General features: G+C 39.8%; 1 pseudogene; it reads left to right on the top strand.

Moving 5' to 3' along the window:
• Positions 1 to 2,320: 2,320 nt before the first annotated feature.
• Positions 2,321 to 2,798, top strand: LOC129529087 (large ribosomal subunit protein uL23-like; annotated as a pseudogene).
• Positions 2,799 to 23,432: the final 20,634 nt, after the last annotated feature.

Genomic DNA, 23,432 nt, shown 5'->3' with positions numbered 1-23,432 from the left:
CCAAAGTACTGGGATTACAGGCATGAACCACTGTGCCTGGCCTGAAAATTCTTTTTTTAAAATTAAGATTTACTTTTTTAATTCAAAAGTTAACACAGCAGAGGTGTTTGTTCCAGGGGTGGTTGTGATGATGGTGGTCTATGACACAGCTTCCACACCTTGAGAATAACAATCGTCAGTGTTCAGTGAGCACTCCCTATGTGTTGTACTGTGAATAATCAAAACATGTATTTAGTCTACTTGGGAGGCTGAGGTAGGAGAATCACTTGAACCTGGGAGGCGGACGTTGCAGTGAGCCAAGATCACGCCATTGCACTCCAGCCTGGGTGACAAGTTTTGAAACTCCATCTCAAAAAAAAAAAAAAAAAAAGTATTTGGTCTTTGCCTCTGATTCCTGCCACAGAGTTTCAGAAACTCTTGGAATTTCCTTAATGACAGGAGTGTCTTTTGTTATTCATAATGAGCCACTTTTGCTATATCCAAGTATATGCTAATAAGGTAACTTTTGGCAGAGCCCCTAGAGAGCTTCAGGATGGGGGGTGGCAGCTAGGAAAATCAACCATGTGGTGAGAGGGTTGGAACCTTCAGCGCCAGTCCCTGACTGCTGAGGAGGGGAGGCCAGAAACTGAGGCTAATGTGGCTAATGACTGATTCAATCATGCCTACATAATAAAACTTCAATAAAAGCTCTGAATGATGAGGTGTGAACTGCTTCCCAGTTGGTGCACACATTGATGTACCAGGAGGGTGGCAGACCCTGGCTCCATGGGGACAGAAGCTCCTGTGCTCAAGACCCTTCCAGATCTTGCCATCATATGTTTTTTCATCTGACTATTCATTTGTATCCTTTATGGGAAAAGAGTAATTGTAAGTACAGTGTTTTCCTGAGTCCTGTGAGTCATTCTTTCACAGGGTGAACCTCAAGGGGGTGCAGCATGGGAGGTCACATGGGTTCTTGCCTTCATGCAGGAAGGAAATCAAAAGTGAGATGACAGAGTAAAGTGAAAGCAAGTTTACTAAGAAAGTAAAGGAGTAGGCCGGGCGAAGTGGTTCACGCCTGTAATCCCAGCACTTTGGGAGGCTGAGGCTGTTGGATCACGAGATCAGGAGTTCGAGACCAGCCTGATCAACATGGTGAAACCCCATCTCTACTAAAAACGCAAAAATTAGCTGGCACACACCAGTCGTCCCAGCTACTCGGGAGGCTGAGGCAAGAGAATTGCTTGAACTGGGGAGGCGGAGGTTGCAGTGACTGTACTCCAGCCTGGGAAACAGAGTGAGACTCCATCTCAAAAAAAAAAAAAAAAACAGAAAGTCTTATGGGGGCAAAAACCAGTTACTGCATTGTGAGGGCTCAATTGGCAATGTATTCCTGCTTAGTTTCTCCCTCTTGATTCCCTGATCCCCTGTTCCCCTCCAAACCACCCCCATCTGACACTCCTGCTTCCTGAAATTATTTCCCAAATAAACTACCTATATGTTCTCAGGCTCTGCTTTCCAAAGAAACCAGGCCATGATAAGATATGGCTAACTTCAGCCAGAGGGATATTGATGTTACCTTCATGACAAAATGGTACAGAGATGAATGGGTTCTTGCTAAGTTTACTGCTCCTGTACTTTGACTTGTGGTGAAAGAAAATATGTTGAAACTAATTAAAATGGTTTCACATCATGAAATTTTTTGAAAGAAATGACCTCGAGCTAATAACATCTGAAAAATGAATAATAGGACAATTGAAAAATTAACAATGAAGAGTGTTCTTTAGAATTTATGGTAAAATTAATATGAAGGGATTCAGAGTAGATAAGATATCCTTTTATGTGAATTTAAAATATATTTTATTACAGAAGGATTAGGATAAAAACCTTTGATAAGTTGTCATCTGGCTAAGGAAGGATAGTGGCCACATCATGCTGATATTTGCATCCTCACCATTTGGTGCCTGGAACATAATAGATATTTTAAAAATGTGTGTTGAATGAATAGAATCTTAAAATTGGTGGTTAGACATTGTAATGGGTTGCATCGTGGCCATGAAAAACATGTCCAAGTTCCAACTTCAATACGTGTGAGTGTGAGTGTGATCTTATTTGGAAAAAGAGTCTTTGTCGGTGTAATTAAGTGAAGAATCTCAAGATTAAACCATCCTGGATTAACTAGGTGGGCCCCAAATCCAATGACAAATGTGCTTATAAAAAGAAGAGAAGAAGCAGACATAGGGGAGGACCATGTGAAGATGGAGGCAGAGATTGGAGTTGTGCAGCTACGAGCCAAGGGATGCCGGGAGACATCAGAAACTAGAAGAGAGCTTTTCACAAGATGGTGCCAAAGATGAAGAAGGAAGCTTCCGTCCCTCCTAAAGCCAAGGCCAAAGCAAAGGCTTTGAAGGCCAAGAAGGCAGTGCTGAAAGGTGTCCACAGCCACACACACACACACACACACATAAAGAAAATCTGCACGACCCCCGCCCACCAAGACACTGTGACTTCAGAGGCAACCCAAATATCCTCGAAAGAGCACCCCCAGGAGAAACAAGCTTGGCTACTATGTCATCATCAAGTTTCTGCTGACCACTGAGTCTTCCATGAAGAAGACAGAAGACAACAGCACACCTGTGTTCATTGTGGATGTTAAAGCCAACAAGCACCAGATCAAACAGGCTGTGAAAAAGCTCTGTGACATTGATGTGGCCAAGGTCAACACCCTGGTTAGGCCTGATAGAGAGAAGAAGGCACATATTCTTCTGGGTCCTGATTATGATGCTTTGGATGTTGCCAACGAAATTGGGATCATCTAAACTGAGTCTGGCTGGCTAATTCTAAATATATGTATCTTTTCACCAGAAAAAAGAAACTAGAAGAGACAAGGAAAAATTCTCCCCTACAGCCTTGGAGGGAGTGTGGCCTTGCTAACACCTTGATTTCAGACTTACAAACTCTAGAACCATGAGAGAATAAACTTCTGTTGTTTAAAGCCACCAAGTTTTTGGTAATTTGTTATGGCAGCCCTAGGAAACTAATACAGAGGTATGAAAAAAAAATGGCAAAAGCTAATGGAACATAAACAATGATTTCAACCATAAAAACATTCAACAAATATTTATCAAGCCTTTACCAAATGCCAGGGACTTCTCTAGGGAAACAGCAGTGAGCAAAATATACGGAGGCCTGTGCACTCACAGTGCTTACATTCTAGCAATATTCTGGTCAGAGAAGCCAGCTTATTCAAAACCTTTACTCTTAACCGAGGCATGTTTATGTCTGTACCTACATCAGGACCAACTTTACACAACTAGTGGTAAAGAATTTAGAAAATAAAGATTACATAACAACAAAGGAAGCACTTACCACAGAGGACTCAAGCTCCAAATTTCCAGATGGGATATATTATTTTTTAACAAGGATAACAGAAGAAAGACATTCAGAGTTTTTTGACCTTCAGATTTCCATGCAGCTCATGAGATAGATTGGAATTGTCTCCTTGGTTGCAACGGAAGGTTTATCTTCTATAAGCGAACGCAAGGGCTTTGGCTAAAATGTAACTGTATTCCAATTTGGGGAAAAATAACTCAAGGAAATTTTTCTTAAACTTGTTTTTCTACAATACTTTTAAAAAATATTATGCATCTTAAACTTTTGACAGGTGCCATTGATTATCTGCCTGAGAGGACTAGCTGGTAGCTAGACGAATGATCATACAACAAACCAATATTAAGGGATAGGTTTGATTCAAAAACCTATGAATCAAATGTGTGTGTGTGTGTGTGTGTGTGTGTGTGTGTTTGGATTTTTACACTTGAGATCATGACACTATTGCCTTTCATGCTGTGTAAATTTAATTAAATATAATGACCCTAATCAATATAAACTTAAAATAACCAAACATAATTTTGTGTTAAAGTATTATCTGTGTGACTGGAATACAACATAACAATACTATATTCTGCAAGAAGCACTTTGGCTTCCAGTGGCTCTAATACTAGAACAATTCTGAGGCCTGCTTGGTTAGCATCAATCAGCAAGCAGAGCAAAGCTCAGAAATGCTGGACAGAGAAAGCATAAGATCAAATCTGAGAGAACACTTAAAGATGAATCTGAAAACTTCTTTACATTTTAATATTAATATGTCAGGGTTAAATCATAAATGCATTTCATGTATGCAGGTTCAACTTGGCAAAAATAAATAAATAAACAACTTTTTAAATTTTAAATTGCAACTGCTAATCCACTAATTGAGAGTGAGTCCTGTGGTCAAGGTGAGATAGGAAACTTTGTACCCTCAGCCTCCTCAGTCTCTGAATGCCTCTTGTGTGTGTGTGTGTGTGTGTGTGTGTGTGTCTGTGTGTCTGTGTAGCTAAGTTAAATATAATTCTTGTATTTAAAATTATGTAATTTTTCATAGAACACGTCCTCTGATTCTAAGCCAACTATTCTCCCCAGCTTTTAACCAGACCTTTCACTGTGTTCAACATCTTGAAAGGGATACAGACTGTGTTTTAGGGGTAATTTGAGGGGTTTTTCAAAAGTAAATTGGCTCTGGAATTTCTGTCTCATATAGAATCTAAATGAGAACTAGAGAGAGAGAGAGAAAGAAAGAGACTGTTGAACATTATATGACACAGCCAAGAATATGAAAAATGATGACAGTTGCCCCAGCAAACAGCTTGACTGCAATCTCGTGAGACACCCTGAGCCAAAACTATGCAGCTAAGCTGCTTCTGAGAAACTCTGAGAAAATAAATGTGTGTTGTTTTAAGCTGATGAATTTCAGAGTAATTTGTTATGCAACAATAGATCACTAATACTGTGTCACAGATTTGAAGAAGAAAATGTAGAGTCTTTGCCTTTCTATATTTTGAAATCAAGATGAAAGAAATATGTGCAAAAAAAAAAAACCCTATAAAACAATGTGAGAAATGCCATAATAGGAGCAAGTCATTAATGAGCCAAATAGTATTTAGGAGGAAAAAAATGGTTACTCCATTTCTGATCACTAGAGGACTACATTATACTCCACTAAACAAAGAATAATCTGCTTTCAGCAAAAAGTTTCCTAGTTTTGGGAAGTCCAAAAGGACTATTGCCAAGGGAAATCCAGGTTATACTACTAAGAAATGGCAGAGGGGAGGAAGAGCTGAGAAGCACACAGGAGGGCCACTGACACTTATTGATTACTTATGTCTCATGTACTTTATCTACATTTTCTTATTTGATCTTCACACCAATTGTATGAGTTAGATCTAATTTTCTTTATCTTATAGATGGACGCTATCTATACCAAGGAATGAAACCTTTTGTTTTTGAAATATTCTATAGCATTTGGCAAATTTGATCACTAAGACTATGCTGAAAGTCAGACTCTCTGGCCTGTAATAGATGGTGACCTGAATTTTATTACTAGTCAACTGCCATCAGAGAGCTATGACAATTTCGTAGGGGTTGGGCAGCTATTTCAAGAAGGGTCAGGAATTAAACAATGAGCAAAAGTAACGTAATCAATAGGTTTTTCTTTCTGCCCAGTTCTCTAACTTTATAGGTGAACAATACTTTCCAATCTTATTTAAGTCTCCTGAAGTACTCCAAGTGGATATGTTCACTGTAATCTTTACCTTGACAGTTATGATTATGTCCACATTTTTAAATCACTTGAATAATTAAGAATAAGCACAAGACATTTACCTTCCAAGAAAAAATTATCAACGGCTTAAATTTCTTTGAGAATATGCACTACAGCATCACTCTTATTGCTAATGATTTATAATTCTGTAAAATTAGACTTGTAAAACAGAAATGAAAGGAAAATGGTTATTACCAGGTGAGGAACGGTTAGAAGTTGGCCTAGATAATTGTATTGCTAAAAAGCCATTTGCTTCTTGTTTTAGTCTGTTTCATGCTGCTTTAACAGATTACTGCAGATTGGGTAATTTATAATAAACATAAATTTATTGGCTCACACTTCTAGAGGCTGAGAAGCCCAACATGAAGATTCCAGCATCTGGTGAGGACCTTCTTTCAGTGTTAAAACATGGCAAAAGTCATCATATGGTAGAAGGGCAAAGAGATCAAGAGGGCCGAACTTGCCCTTTTATGTCAACAGTAGTCCCACTATGAAAGCAGAGCCTCATGGCCTAAGCGCCTTTTAAAGGTCCCACCCTTAATACCATTACAATTAAATTTCAACCTTACTTTTGCAGGGGACAAACATTCAAATCACAGCACTTCTATACCTTGAGAAGTGCTGAAAGGTTACTCCTCAAATGATTTCTTTATTGTTTTGTTAAAATACCTATAATACCTGTGATCAGAGTCACTCCTTTTGTAGTTTTGCGAGGTTTGATCCTTTAATGGGCATGAGAAAGGCTACATGATCACAAAACAAAACAAACACAACAGCAACAACAAAACACAGACCCAGGAACTTCCAGTATGACTCTGTGTAAGTAAGTCTCTTTCTTTTTCTCCTCCTGAAATCTATACAAAATCTTCAAGGAGAATGAAAAAACACACTTCAGAGATGCCATCTTTAGTAAAAAGTAGGAGACAAATATGATTCACAGACTGTAAAATATAAAAGCAACAGACAGGAAGAGCAGCTGAAAAAAGTAAAAGAGAAAAGGAAGGATAAAGGCAAAAGGTTAGTGAAAGAATCCAGAAGAAACAGATTTCAGAAAGCACTGTAAGAATACACTGGCTAAAGCTGATAGAGCCATCTTGAAGTGACTATGGACAATATAGAAATTTTACAATACTACAAATCGGAGTGAAGAAAGTAGGAGTTAAAATAAGTCTGCTGATTTTAATGACATCATTAAAAGCTGACTAATGAAGTGATAGGCATACACACATTTTTAATAATACAAAGGTAACAATAAGAAAGATAACATTATTGATTTAAATTGGGTGGTGGGGAGGAGAGGAAGGGAATGGGGAAGAAGGAGAGAACACTATTTTTTATTTCTTATAACAGGGAACTATTATATGCTGACAATATGCATTAATAAAAATAATCATCATAACAGAACTACAGACCTCATCAAATCTTAGAACTATACACAGAAAGCAAACCAAAGAAAATAGACTGCATGAAGTCTTTAAAATATTAAAGACTTTAATATATAAAAACAGAAAATGTGAAACAATATGACAGAACAGAGACCAAACACATGTCAGCTCAATAAATATAAATGGATTTAACTTACATTTTAAAGGAGAATAAGTTTAAATTAGGTTGGAATTTAAGCAATTGTAAATCCTATGCCATATATGAGGGACACATGTTAGAAAAGTGATTTAGGATGGTCAAAAATTGAAGGATGCACAAAACTGTATTAGGAATGGCAAATTTTTGAAAACCCAGGAATCATGGTCATAATATCTGAAAAGATGTAATTCAGTCCTAAAAGCTGTAGGTACTTCATAATTTTGAAATGTGTAAAGCATATAAAAATATATCAGTTTTTTGGGAGGCCGAGGCTGGTGGATCACCTGAGGTCAGGAGTTCGAGACCAGCCTGGCCAAATGGCGAAACCCTGTCTCTACTAAAAATACAAAAATTAGCTGGGCGTAGTGGCGGGCACCTGTAATCCCAGCTACTCAGATGGCTGAGGCAGGGAGAATAGCTTGAACCCGGGAGACGGAGGTGGCAGCGAGCCAAGATTGCGCCATTACACTCCAGCCTAGGCAACAGAGCAATCAAATAACATGGCAACAAAAAATCGTTAAGACAGAAACTATAGAATAATAGAGGACTTCAAATCAACTCTTTTATTCTAAAATATTTTATTATTCAATTTTATTCTATAATAGTTTGGATGAAAAATAAGAAATGATATGAAAGGCCTAAATAACATAATTTTAAAGTAAAATTGATTATATGTATATACATACACACATAAATATACACACACATATGTGTGTGTATGTGTGTGTGTATGTATATATATATGTGTATATATATATATGTGTATATATATATATATATGTTTATTAGAGCATATGCATTCTTTCCAAGTGCCCACCAACACATATAAAATAGGGTACAAAGGAAACCTCAATAAGTTCCAAAAAGTAGAGATACCTTTTGTCTTGAATGAGTGAATGACTGTTTCTTGACTTCTTACTGTGTTTTATTTTGGATTCTGCCAGAGAACAGATTCTGACACAAAGATTTGAATGTAATTTAGGAGGTGAACATTTTGGGCTTATTTAGAAGATAAAGGCAACTGGAATTGAGGGTTACATGAGACAAGGAAAGGGAAAGGAGCCAATGATATGTACCTTGTCAAGTCAGCTGCTGTTAGGGATGGCTGGAGCTCATTTCTGCTGGGAATACTCTGAAAGCTGGTGTAGAATATTCTACCTGAGGGTTAAAGAAACTGAGACATTTATACACCAAATGGCAGAGGGGGATCCAGGGGACAGTGAAAGCCCTTAGGGAAGGAAATGCGAGGGCTGGCTGTTGAAAGTTTGACTGATGTGCATTGAAGAGGAGTCAGGGGACACAAGGTGGGGCACGAATAGCATCTGAACTTCAATGTGTGCAAATACAGCATTCAACAACGGGGAGAGCTGGATAAAAGCAAAGTCAGATAAAGATAAAGTCAGAATGGACAAGTTATTCTGGGCACCCAGGTTAGGTTAAGCAGAATTCTAAAATCAGAAGTTTTTTTCCAAAGCTTTCTTCTGTTGTTTTTCTATTTTCTTAGTTCTTTCATTAAGGGCTTTTCCTATGAGTTTTCCTTACAGGGAGCCCCCTCTGCCAGTTGGTGTGTAAATGCCTCAGTTCTTTCATCTATGTTAGGCTGTACAATTCTTCAATATTTAGGAATTAAAAAAAAATCTAACACTTTTTGTTAGAATTGTTTGCATAATCTTTCCTCATTTGGGTAGCATTAGATGTAGAATTAAGATTGGTTCCCATTCTATGCTTGTTCTTCCTGGCTTTCCTTCTATTTTGCTGCTGCTGTTTTTAAAGAGATTTGCATTGATTTTGTGATGTGGCTGGTGGGTGCCAGGAGGAACTTAACTGGAAAGGAACTGTGAACAATTTGGCAATGTGGGGACTGTAAAGCCAGGGGTAAAAATGTAAAAATATTTAGTGTACAACACGGTGTGGGCAACAACCAATCACCATGTGAACCCTTGACTAGATACCGACTTTCTGCTCTATGCCAGAATTAACCCTTTAGTAGGTGACTGATCTTGGGGGTTCTAGAGGGAGAGGCTGGGATTACTGGGATAACCTGAGGATTATATGAGTGGCTCAGAGCCATGGCTAGTTACCAAATGGTGCTTAAGTATTACATATTTTAACAAGATGTGAATACTTGCTGAATCTCAGCCCTGTGTATAACCTAGATAAAACTTTGTCAGAATTTGCTTCTTTCTTCCAGATGCAGTGGTATGTGCTTATGTCTCAGGATCCTTGGAGTGTCACTTCACCAGCTGGGAACATCTGTGGCCAATGGCACCTTTGCCTGAGTTTTGCTTGGGCCCACTGGACTTGTTCCACCCACTTGGCCTGGCAGGCTGCACTAGGCTTTTGCTCCTAGCCTGGATCCCACACCTGCCAAGGGCAAGCCAGGCATGGACCAGTGAGGGGGTACATGAATGAGTGAGCCTGGGGTCCAGCCACTGTGCACAGCCAGGCTGTGGTGGGGCAGGCAGCTCCAGGCATTGGCATGGGTGCTGGCTCCCTGCTGTGGCTGAACTAGGTGTACCACAAGTGGCTTCCACTGCAGGCACTGGGGAACATGTTGGTGCCCAGAATCTTGGAGACACCAGGAATGGCAGAGCCCTAAATTGGGTGTCATTGCCCTGTTTCTGGGAGCTCTTAGTCTGGGCTTCCAGAAGGGCAGCAGCTCTTCTCTCCTCTCTTTCTCCTTGCCATGATGTGGTGAGCAGTGGGGGCGTGTTTCAGCTCTGTTTGTGTTACAGCTCCTCCAGCCCCACCATTCAGTGGGTCTCAAGTTCTTGTCCCACATCCAGGAAGAATGAGATACGAGGACAAACGGAGGGTGAGCAAGGGGTGCTTTACTGTGTAACAGTACAGTGCTCAGGAGACCTTAAGTGGGTCGCTCCTTTCTGCAGGCAGGTAGTCCTGACAAGTGTGCAGCTCTCAGCAGAGAAGAGACTCAGAGTGGGTAGCTCCTATCTGCCTCCAGGTCATCTGGATATCTACCCAAGTCTGGCTGTGTCTGGGGTTTTTATGTGCTTCAGAAGGGAGGAAATGCATGCTGATTGGTCCATGGGAGGTGATGGGCAGGCCCAGAGAAAGCACCATAAGTTCTCACTCTGGTCAGAGGAACTGGCAGCTCCGCCCCTAGTCTTCAGGCTGTCCCTGGCTTGAAGGCAGGACTTCACCGGGGTCCTGCCCCTTTCCACCCAGGAGGCTCTCTGCCTCCTATCACCATCAACCTACCATCTATGGCACCCACAGCACCCAGGCTGTTCATGCAGAGGGGTGCCTGCAGACCCACGCCAAGCTGCCCTCAATTCCCTCTCACTCTCTCCTGTGCTCACTGGTACTCAAAGTCCAGAGGGGACTGAAGTGGCAGGGGACTGGCATGTCAGTGCCACCCCAAGAACACACAGACCTGGCCAAGTTGAGACAGTGACCAGTCTCAGCCACAACTTTGCTCTGAAATAGAAGCAGGTGCTGGGAGCCAGGAGAAGGAGGCCAGGCAATAGGATTGGGCACTTTCAAGCCTGCAGGGGCAGGGGGGCTTCGCAGGTCCACCCCCCCTCCAGAGCACAGGGATGCCCAGGTCTGCAGCCATAGTTGGGTGGCTGCAGCAATGCCCAGGAGTGTGGGGTTCCCACCCCACCAGCTTGGAAGGGGATGGGGCTCCTGCCTGTTCCCAACTCCTGCTGGCTCTGTGGAGCATGCAGCCCTGGCTGCACCTCCCTCGCTGCAGCAGGCATCTTTGCAGCAGTGGCTCCAGATAGGCTGCCGCTGCTATCATTATAGTCGCAGTTCCTTAGAAGGCTGAGGCAGGAGGACATCCTTGAGCACAGGTGTCTGAGGCCAGTGTGGACAACACAGCAAGACCCTGTCTCAATGCAATGATAATAATAATAAATTTACTCCTGTGAATTGGGCTTAATATGACATTTTGCCTACCTCTGCTTTTCAGATGGGGGCTAAGGAGTCTACGAAATCCCCCAATGTCTATAATTCACATGGGTCATGTCTGGTGACTGCGGGAAATACATAACCTCTGAAGAGGTAACATGGACAAGATTAGTCTAGACTGGTATTTTAAAACTCTTGCTCCAATACCATTTCTAAACATTAACCTACAAATGAAGAATTTAGTGTTTCTCTTTCAATTGATACTGAAGGAGAGTCTGAGGATCTCTAGCGCTGTTAAGCTAGTTTCATTGTAACATGTGGCTGCAATGCACAAATTTTCAGTCATATATTCATGGGATTTAAATTATTTCACATGTGCCTTCTCCCTGAAGACATTTTTCTGATTTTAATCTCATGCTTTTTTTTTTTTAACTAATATTGTTTTTAAGAAAAAATATTACCCAAAGCTTATACGTAAGGTAAAAAAAAAAAAAAGGAAACTTTGTTTCCATTGTTAGACAATGCCCTGTTCCCAGATCAAAAGTTGGCGCCTGATATAGTTTGGGTGCCCCTTCCAAATCTTATGTTGATGTGTAATGTCCAGTGTTGGAAGTGAGGCCTGGGGGAAGGTGCTCAGGTCATGGGGGAAGATTACTCATGGCTTGGTGCTCTGCTCACAATAGTGAGTGACTTCTTTTAAGATCTGATTGTTTAAAAGTATGTGGCACCTCCCGCTTACCCCTTGCTCCTGCTCTTGCCGTATGATGTGCCTGCTACCACTTTGCCTTCCACTGTGAGTGAAAGCTCCCTAGGTCCTCCCCAGAAGCCAAGCAGAGGCTGTCAATATACTTGTACAGCCTGCAAAACTGTGAGCCAATTAAACCTATTTGCTTTGTGAATTACTCAGTCTCAGGTATTTCTTTATAGCAAAACAAGGATGTCCTAACACATCAAGATTTTTGTTATATTTTGTTTTCTGTAAAGAGGCCAGATAGTATTTTAGACTATGTGGGCCATCCAGTCTCTGCCACAACTATTCAACTCTGCAGCAAAAGCAGCTATTTAAAACATGTAAACAAATGTGTGAGGCTGGGTTCCAATAAAACTTTATTTACAAAACAGGTGGTGAGCTAGTTTTGACCCAGAGTCTAAGCAAGGCTGTAATTGGATGACTCCTGCCCTAGGGTGACCTGATATATAAGTTTGTTTGATTTACCATTTACTGTTGATTAGGGCTCAGACAATTTACAACTCTATGGTATTGCTTTACTGGAAACTGATAAGGTATAAATAATTTTTGACCAATATTATGCAATAATTTTTGTCCAGAAATGGTGGGGATTATTTTTGCCTGGTGGTGATACACACAAATTTCCTTGGGTAGAAAAGATAACCTCAAAGGATATAGTTGTATTGCTAGTAGAACAATAACAGTTTTGCGTCTAACTTTGTGATTTATTGCAGAATTCTTTTCTTTCATTGACTATATAATTGTCAGTCCTTGTATCCTACAAGTTTGGACCTACAAGTTGGTTTGAACCAACTTTGTTGGTTCAAAAAAACCACTAACTCATTATTAAGTCTAATAAAGCTTTGATTTCTATTCATTATAAATTTAATTGAGAATTATATAATTTTAAACATTTTGAAAATTACATTTTGGGTATTGTCTGTTAAGATATTTGCCTAGATTTGATCCCAGTGCTCTTGTCCTTCAATTTTATGAACAGGTAGGGAAAGGAAAAACTATTTCTATTGACTTTCAAATCCAACTCAAGACTCTTAAATAATCTAACCAAGAGCTGAAAACAAGTAAAAACTATCTGAATGTGATAAAGAAGCCATAGGTGCCTTGGAAAGAGCATTTAACTGAAATGTCAGGATGTGGCTTCAAGTTTGGCAGTAGCAGAAAGCATGTGGCATGTGTTTCTAATTCTGATACAGAGAACCTCTTGCAACATTTTCTGTTTTCTGGCAACATCTATCTCAAGATGGCAGGTGTTTTGCTCACTGGAAGTTGTCAGCACTTCTTTGATGTTACCTTTAAAACGGGAATGAAGGAACTTTTCAGAGTAAGTGAAATCCATGCATTAAATGTATTTTTCCCAAAAAATAACCCTCAGGAAAATTTAAGAATTGAGATTCTTCTCTCCCCCTTTGGCTCACAGCAGTGACTGTGTCTGCTTTTAGGAGAGGCTGAACTTTTGAAGGATGGCTGAGTTCATGTTAATCAGCACACAGTAGCAAACTGAAGTGGATTTTTTTTTCACATTAGACTAGATGGTGTAGTGCCAAGTGGAAAAATATTATTCAGTTTCATTTTGGATTCATGAGTTTCTTTTTTCTACTGTGTGATACTTGAAAGTCAAACTGAATGTCAGAGATAAAAATGTCATGCAGATTATAGCTAGGTTCCCTGGGTTAGCTGGAGATGTACACAGTTGAGACTCTTGACTGAGGTATAGAGAGGTCAGTTCAGCCCTGCTGTTCCACAGCCGCCCCCTGCTATTCCTTACTCCAAAACAGTAATTCACTTTTTGTGTCCAGTTGAAAGTCAGGTATGACTAATATTCAGCTGTGCTCCTAAAAGCTTAAAGACAGTCAGTTTATGAAAGTGCTAAGGATAAAGTTTTTAGAAAAGATAGACTCATAACTCTTCTACAAATAGAAAATGGACACACGTCAAAGATTTTATTTAACTCATTAATGAGGAAACAGTAAGATGTTACAACCAGTTCAAAGAACAATTTGAAGAGAAGACATACGTGTAGGCTACTATAAATGTCAAAATGAATTTGAATTTCCATAATTGGTGCCAAAATGACTTGTTTGGGTAAGGGGGAATCAACTGAACCTCCCAGATTCACTTGTATATTTGTGGAGGTTCAATTCAATCCCAATGCTATAGTCTTTCAATTTTATGAACAGGTAGGGAAAGGAAAAAGTGTTTCTTTTGACTTTAAAAACCAACTCAAGACTCTTAAATAATCTAACCAAGAGCTGAAAACAAGTAAAAACTATCTGAATGTGATAAAGAAGGCATGGGTGCCTTAGAAAAATCGAATGTGGAGCATCATTTGCATTTCTTTTTCATAGCAGCATTATTTGTAATAGCTGAAATGTGGAAGAAACACAAATGTTCATCAACTGATAAATGGACAAATAAAAGGTGGTATGTCCACACAATGGAACACCACTCAGCCCTAAGCCATAAAAATGGATGAGTGTTCATTCATGCTATAGTATGGATGAGCCTGGAAAACATTATGCTGCCTCAGGAGAGCCAGACACAAAAGGCCATATGTTGCATAATTCCATTTATATGAGTTGTGTCCAGAATAGGCAAATCCACAGAGGCAGAAAGTAGATCAGTGGTTGAGAAAGGCTGAGAGGAAGGTGGAAAGGAGGGTGACTGTTAATGGAGATGAGGTTTCTTTTGGAGTGATGAAAATGTTCTGAAATTAGTGTTGATTGCATAATTCTGAATCATTTGCATTTTTCAGTTGCAGAATTGTAAAGAACTCAAATAAAATAAAAGGTATAGAGACTCCAAAGAATCAGGTAACCTGGAAGGGTATATTAGACAATGCCTATATTTTCATTTAAAACATACAGTAATTTTTTTGGTGTATTTTAGTCCTTTGCAATTTTTCTCTACAAAAGAAAACTCAACTAAAATTATGTTTGTATCTCTAGGGTTATATAAAACAGAAAAGGCAATAGTGTTCTTCTCCTGCATCTGTTTGCCAAACACAACATAATAGAACAACAGATGGACTAAGTAGCAGACACTTGAAAGCTAGAGAAATCAAATGGAAGAAAAAGTAAACTTTATTCTTTGCTTAATCATTGCCCTTACAGCATTTTACTTTGTGTTTCACATTGTGGAAAATTTTAAGAGAAAAATACTAAATGGACTGAGCTGTCTTAAGCTCCCTGTTTTCATTTTACAACTTTTCAACATTTTGTAATGTCAGAAAAAGCAATATAAATCTAAAGCCTTAGAGAATAATGTGGAAATCTTGTGACAATTTTTCATGGAAGGAAGAGGCAACAGCACAATGGATTCTACATGGCATACCTTTCTAATAACCCTTCTTATATACCATCCCCCGGAAATATTCCACTCCTAATAGCTCTTCCTGAATCTTTTCTCTCTCACGTACTCTCCAAAGTTTCCAGTTGTGCTAGCTCTTCTGTTTCTCCTGTCTTTTCTCTTTTTGTTCTCATGAAGATTAATTGCACCTTCTCAATTCTTCAAGTCTTCTCTCCTTCCACAACGATAGCCTGATAAACAAACCAAACAAATACTATTTCTTTTACCCTTAGGAAGAAATGGAGAGGGTGATCACAAAAACTTGTAATTTGGTATTTTCCTCCACACCACACTTTATTTTTAACCTAAAGATTAAATATGTTTGCTATATACCTTGGAATATAAATAGCTACCACACTGTAATTTTGAATAAGTACACCACAAATGATAGCAATTTTATTAAACTTGTGTAAAAAAGTATTTCTATACTTCATCTAAATGTCAACTGGGTTCCTCCCAATACTTCCAAAATTCAGGTAGGCAAAGGGCTGTATTAGTTTGCTGTGGCTGCCATAGCAGAGTACCATTGACTCTGTGGCTTACAACAGAAATTAATTTTCTCACAATTCTGGAAGCTTGGAAGCATAAGATCAAGGTGTTGGCAGGTTGGTTTCTTCTGAGGCCTCTCTCTTTGGCTTGGGGATGGCCATCTCCTCCCTGTGTATGTCTAAATTACCATTGTAGGTAATTTGTTTAGTTTAATGTTTATGATTCTTATGGAGAAAATAAACATAATGCACACATTTAAAGTGTTCTTCATTTATCTTTGCATTAGTGCCTAAAATACATATTTCTCTTTCAAGATGGCATTTAAAAATTATTCTAATACAATAGCAGCAAAAATACAATTCTGCAATTATAAAAGAGCTCAACTGGAATCCATAATTAAGCTATTCTTATGTTTAGAATTGTGATTCTGAGGCCAGGCGTGGTGGCTCATGCCTGTAATCCCAGCAATTTGGGAGGCTGAGCCAGATGGATCACTTGAGTTCAGGAGTTCAAGACCAGCCTGACCAACATGGTGAAACCCTGCCTCTACTAAAAATACAAAATTAGCTGGGCATGGTGGCACATGCCTATCATCCTAGCTACTTGGGAGGCTGAGACAGGAGAATCACTTGAACCCGAGAGGTGGAAGTACAGTGATCCCAGATCATGCCATTGCACTCCAACCTAAGCAACGAGCAAAACTCCATCTCAAAAAAAAAAAAAAAAAGAAAAAAGAAATAATTGTGATTCTGAAATAAATACCACTACTATGTAGCTCTGTTGTAAGCTTTCTAAGTTTAGTTTATTATTTATTTATTTATTTATTTATTTATTTATTTATTTATTTATTTTTTGAGACAAAGTCTCGCTCTGTCACCCAGGCTGGAGTGCAGTGGCATGATCTCAGCTCACTGCTACCTCCTCCTCCCGGGTTCAAGCAATTCTCGTGCCTCAGCCTCCAGAATAGTTGGGATTACAGGCGTGCAGCACCACATCCAGCTAATTTTTGTAATTTTATTAGAGACGGGGTATTGCCATGTTGGCCAGGCTGGTCTCAAACTCCTGGCCTCAAGTGATCCGCCTACCTCGGCCTCCCAAAGTGCTGGGATTACAGGTGTGAACCACTTTGCCCAGCCTAGGTTTGGTTTAAACACACACATACACAATTTCAGTTGTGGGAGGCTTTACAAGTTATACTCCATGCACTTTTTTGAAAGAGTTCCAAAAGAGCCAACCAGTCCACCAGACAGGCAAAAAAGAGTTAAGTAGGATAAATAGGACTCCTACATAACATTAAAGCATGCAATAATCTGCAGCAAACAGGGAGCACTTCAAGGTTGGCCTACTGTCTTCCTTAGAACTGATTTCATCTTAACATTTTTAAAAGGTGGACATTTTAACATCATCAAGTCCATTTGGGTGACATGTTTCTTTTGTGTTAACTTGACTCGCCTGAGTGACCTAGTTAGTGAACCAGTCATGGGTAATTTGGTCACCAAGCAAATCAAGCCTGCAAGAAAGGCAGCCAGTATTCAAAATACCACGTTATTGTCTGAATATATTCAATTTATTTTCAACATAAACATGTAACCTCAATAGTGAAATGTGTAACTAATGCAAGCTCCTCCAACAAGACCAAGACAGCATCTCTTCTTCTTCTAAGGCTTAGGTTTTGCCCAGAATTCCCAATATAGGGAATAGCCCATACCAGGAGTCGTTGCTCCCACTACAAAGCCTTGGGGTGCCATACACATGTGGATCAGGTGAAGGGACATTTTAATATTTCCCCTGATCTTTAATTTGTTAATCCATGTGCAACAATTGCTGCAAAACCTGCTATTCCAGTGGGATTAATGGTGTCTCTTCAGCTTTTCAAATAGGTTTGGATTCCTGATTTCATTATATGAAGAAAGAAAAACATCTGTGTTGGTTGACACAGTGATCGCTTGAAGAATCTTCTGAGAGCGAGAAAAACTCTTACAATCCAAATGGCTTCTCCAATCTTTATAGTTTCCAATTTTTTTCTTATTATTGAGTTTTAGGAATTCTTTGTTATATTTTGGATATAAATCCTTTGTCAGATAAGTGTTTGCAATTCTTTTCTTCCATTCTTTCATTTTTTTAACAGTGTCTTTTGCAGATAAGTTTTTAATTTGAACAAAATCTGACATAACTTTTTTTTTCTCTCATAGATGTGCTTTTGGCATTATATCTAAAAACTCATCTTCTAATCCACATCATGTAGATTTTCTCCTAGGTTTTCTTGTAGAATTTTTATAGTTTTACACTTTACATTTAGGTCTATGATCCATTTTGAGTTAATTTTTGTGAAAGGTGTAATGTCCTTATCTAGGTCCCAGGACCATTTGTTGAAGATCCTTTCTCTGCTGAATTGTCTTTGAATCTTTGTCAAAGATAAGTTGACTATATTTGTGTGGGTCTATTTCTGGACTGGTTTTAATCAATATACGTAGAAAACTTACTGTTAGGTAGCTTAATACCTACGTTAGGTATTCAAATTTATTCTCTAAGAGGTAGAAAACAAGTGCCCCCAAGTCTGCTATCTCTCCAGAAGGAAAAAAAAAGGATAAAAAAAATGCATTTAATTTCAATAAGCATGCGTGTGTATGAAAATCTACCTCAAAATAGCTAAAATGGTAAAAGATGTGTTGCTATTCTAAAGTCAGAAGAGTTGGATTTGCCTCCGGCAGCTTTAAGCTTCCAGGGTGTTATGGCTCACTAGTTTCAGGTTAGAAAATTAGAAATTCAAGGCATGCTATGGCTTCAGTATCTGCTATTCTATCATAATTTTGTAGTACAAGGGTTTCCAGGGAGGGACCTAAGGTAGAGGGTGGGACGGAGGGGGCAAAAATTTATGGAGAAAAGAATGAAAGGTACCAAGAGAACTGGTCCAACTATCTGTCTTTATTTTTAACAGCTTTCAAAGCAAGTCATGCATGCTGAGCACTGCAAAAGCACCAGGCATTTGTGGAGTGGGAAAAAAATCCTCTGGGAATACACTGCTTGAGGGGAGAAAATGGCTTCATAAAGAAATGATGCAAACACCATACTTTGCCCTGCCAGCAACTTCTCTCTTAATTTGCAACTGCAGAATGAAATATCCACTACACCAAAGCCTCAGTCAGCTGCAAAAACAATGTATTGTAATCTGATATTTATTTTTGCTGAAATGGATCCACGGCCCTGACATTTCAGATTCTGCAGCTTTGCAAAGCAGCCAGAGAGCCTTTGCTGCCCTTGGGGGAGTGCAGAAGGCCATGAAACATCTTCACTTTTGCAATATAATTTTTCTTCAAGAACTCAAGCCAGAGTTGCATGAGTTTCCATCCAGCTTTGGGAGGGAAAAACAAAAACGAATTAATTAAGCTTACCAGACAGCCTTCAAAAAGTGTAATGTCAGCCCTTTATTATGATATAATATCAGCCAACACTTGGTTCACTTTCCCCGGGAGATACTGGATTGGGGCTGCTGATTATGGAAGAAGCACTTGGCTGTCCCAGCCCACGCACTCAAGTGATTTAAATCTAGTCTCAGGAGAGACTTGACATCATAAAGGGAAAGTGTATTCAGGTTTTCTAATCTATGAAAACATTACCTCAATACTGCTAAACTCAAGCCTTACCACCATTTATTTCTTTCCTTCTATCACAAAACTTCACGGAAGAGGAATCAATGCTTCACTACTTCACTATCTAACATTTCCTTAACTCTGAGATCCACTGCCATAGAAAACGTGAATGATGCTCTTCTTTTAAAGGTCACCAAGGACCTCACATTCTTCAGTCCAATACGTATTTTTCAGTTGCCATGGACTTTACCATTAGACACCACTACCAACCTTTTTTTCCATTCTGAAGCTTTGTGTTTCCCTGCCTTTTGTGGACATAGGGCAGGAAGTTTCTTCTCTGCCTCTTTTCTGTGCATTTTCCAGGCCGTTCCTTGTGCTCCTTCTCCAAGGTTCTTTATTTCAACCTCTTATTCTTTTATATTCCGTCTCTCAACAAGCCCCCGTTCCCATATTCACAGCTGTCATATCCCCGATGGCTGGCACTTTAGCAGCAATCTTCAATCATGAAGTACCCTTGAGGATGAAATTCACCAGTGGAGGATGCTGAAGCAGGGCATTAGAAGAAACTTGCCAACCTCCAGATTTCTTTTATGTAGTAGAATAAGCCCTGTGTGTTTAAGCCATTCTTCCTTTGAACTTCTTATTTTATGCAACAGAATCGAATTTAACTAATACAAATAGGTATCAGCCTGGGTATTGTGGCTCATGCCTGTAATCCTAGCATTTTGAGAGGCTGAGTTGCAAAGATCGCTTGAGGCCAGCAATTAGAGACCAGTGTGGGCAACATAGCGAGACCTCATCTCTACAAAAAATGAAAAGATTAGCTGGGCATAGTAGCACAGGCCTGTAGTCCTAGCTACTCAAGGAGGCTGAGGTGGGTGGATTGCTTGAGCCCAGGAGTTTGAGGTTATAGTGAGCTGTGATTGTGCCACTGCACTCCATCCTGGGAGACAGAGCAAGACCCTGTCTCTTAAAGAAAAAAAAAGAGTATAATAATGCCTTGCTCATAAAGTCAGTATAAGGTTTACAAGATACATACAGGTCATGTATCTAGCTTAGAACCAGTCATGGCCTATGTGGCCAAATTTTACAGTTATTATTATTATAAACTCTATGCCTATATTCTAGCTGTGGTATACACCATACCACAGACCATCAACTGTGTCCTAAACAAATCTCCCCACAACCAATTCCTCCTAATCTCCTTCTTCTTTGGTTTATGACATGACTAATTTGTTTCTAATGAAGGTGTTGATTTTCCCATTCTTTCCCTTTTAATATTGAATCAGTTACTAAACCCTACTAATGTAGTCCTTTGAAACATCTCCAATTACTTCCTTCATTTTTATATTTCCTCTGCAAACTCCCTAGTAGGGACTTTCATTATTACCTACCCAAACTATTGCAACTGTCAACTCAGTTGTTCCCCCACCCTTGTGTATCCTCCTCTTTTCCAGGTTACTCTATGGAAACCTTGAGATGAAACTTCCAAGAACCCTGCTCTAATCTTGTTACTCCTCTAATTGAAGACCTGAATAACATATGATTGTCCACTGAGCTAGATAACTCCCTCCTCAGCCTGGCTCTTGAGACCCCAACCTATCTTCTGATCTTGATCTCTGTCTCCTTACATGCCAGTCAGTCTAGACCCTTCAATTTGCCTTCTACTTTCTTAACTCTGTTGCTTGGCTCATGTTTCACTCATCCAGAATGTTCTCTTACTCCATCCACTTCCTACATTTCAATTTCTTAGCAAACTCACAAAGCTGCATGGAAATATTGTCATTCCAGGAAGTCCTCTTTCTAAGATGGATGTTATTTTCCCTTTACTTCAAGCATTTTGTGTCTGTCTTATGGCATTTGTGTTCTATTGCTTCACAGCAGTGATTCTCAAAATTTGGAGAGTATCAGAATCACCTGGATGAATTCTGAAAACACAGATTGCTGTGCCCCACTCCCAGAGACCCTGATTTACAAGGTCTGGCGGGGTGGAGCCTGAGAATCTGCATTTCTCATAGGATCCCAGGTGATGCTGCTGGTTTGGGGATATCACACATTGGGAACTGCTTTATAGTGATTTGGATCTAATTCTCCTTCTATATTGTAAATCTCGTGAGATGGAACAATATGGCTTATTTTAACCTTTGTATTTCCTGTATCTTTCAACACGCAGTAGATATTTAATGATTATTTATTAATATTGAAGGCCAAAGTTTTGCTTTTAAACTTGACACTTAATTTTTGGAGTTATGTTCTGTTGTTGGTTCTCATCAGCCAGAAAGAACACAACTAAGTGCTATTGCCAAGGGCACAGCCGAATTCTTCCTAGTCTTCGCTGTTGTTTTTGGTCTGGGGATGTGAGCTCACAGCATGTACTTGGAGGAATGTTAAGTATCAAAGGCAATGACATGACATGAATTCAGTGAACGCAGTAGTTGAAGGACTCCCCCAAAGAAACAGGATGACAAAAGTTCAACATTTGTGAAATTAAGTATGAAGGTTGCCATGGTAAGGTAACAACAGATTTGAAATCTATAATTGTACTGGAGAGAGGCCTGTTAGAGTCCCCTCCATGTATTTTGTTCTCTCTTATGCTTTTAATGCTTCAGAAGCAAGTCACTCTGAATTCAAGTTGTGATTATAATTACCCTTATTATTATTCTCAGAACGTTCTTTGGAACCAACATGGTTTTTAGGGAAGAAAATTAATTGCAGCTTTTCTTGGTTTAGAAATGTAGGCAACTGGATATTCTGGCAAATTCACATCCTGTCTTCCTCCCACGCGTAGATAACAGACTTTCTCTTTCTACCTGTCTATCCAGTTTTCCAATAAAGGTATTTTTTCAGGATGGTATTATGGAATTCTGCATATTGTAATTGTTTTTGAAATCATAAGAAAATCAAGAACAAGTCAGCCAGAGAAACAATAACACCACAGTCATCTCCCCAGAGACCTTTGCTTTTAGGTTTTAATATTTCATGTCAGACTTCTCATGAAGTGAATTCTATAAAAATAATGAAGGATATATGGAGATCATTACAATAAAGGATACATATCAAATATGGATGTTTTTTATTTTAAGGAGGCAATTTAATTATATCCAGATGGAACATTTAAAAAGTCACATCTATGCATCATCATCTTTCAGCAGTAGCACAGATGGTACCTTTTCATTTGTACCACGTGCCAACATTGACAGTGTGTCCAGCTGTCTACCCCGCCTCCATCACAATTCCAAGTTTATGTGTAAAAGGACATGTTGGTTAAGTCGGAGACCCATGGGAATCTGCATTACCAGGGGCCATGACATTACTATTTTACAATATTTCCTTCTTGAGGGAAGCAGATGGGGTTGCCAGACCTTGGCTTTTGTTTGCTGCACTTGAGTAAGGTGCCCCAAGTCTTTCTGCCCCATCCCGGGGACAGGCCACAGATCCGCAGTGATAGAGAGAACCTCGCAACATCTGCAGACCTTCTGTTAAAGCCCTCGTTTGTTTAATATTCTGTTTCCTTGCTATTTATGTTTCTAGAAATTAGGGAGAGGCTTATCCCTTCATGTCCCAAATAAAGTTAAAAATGATGACTGATGTCATCAAGGGCCCTACAGCTTATGAGAAGCAAACGAACAAACCCATAAAACCAAATAGAGTGGAAACACATCATCACCAGCACCACCAGCACCAGCACATCGCCCCCCTCCCCCATCTAACTGTAGGAATGGTTTGTGTGGAAACAGTAGCAGGAATTTTGTTTCTCTAGGGAAATTCCTATGGTCTTCCTGGGGCAGCATACCAGCTTGGGGCCCAGAAAAATCAGGGGAGGCACCAAGAAATTAAGTAATGGGAAGCACTTCTCATTGCATTTGAGGGCAGCTAAAGAGAAAATGAAAGCACTTGCCGGCCGGGCACGGTGGCTCAAGCTTGTAATCCGAGCACTTTGGGAGGCCGAGGTGGGGGGATCATGAGGTCAGGAGATAGAGACCATCCTGGGGAACACGGGGAAACCCCGTTTCTACTAAAAATACAAAAAATTAGCCGGGCGCAGTGGCGGGCGCCTGTAGTCCCAGCTACTCGGGAGGCTGAGGCAGGAGAATGGCGTGGACCCAGGAGGCGGAGCTTACAGTGAGCCGAGATGGAGCCACTGCACTCCAGCCTGGGCGACGGAGCAAGACTTGTCTCAAAA

Source organism: Gorilla gorilla, chromosome 21 (assembly GCF_029281585.2).
Source record: "Gorilla gorilla gorilla isolate KB3781 chromosome 21, NHGRI_mGorGor1-v2.1_pri, whole genome shotgun sequence".
Classification (NCBI taxonomy): Eukaryota; Metazoa; Chordata; class Mammalia; order Primates; family Hominidae; genus Gorilla; species Gorilla gorilla.
Note: the sequence above shows the minus strand (reverse complement) of the source record. Positions and strands in the feature narration are given on the sequence as shown.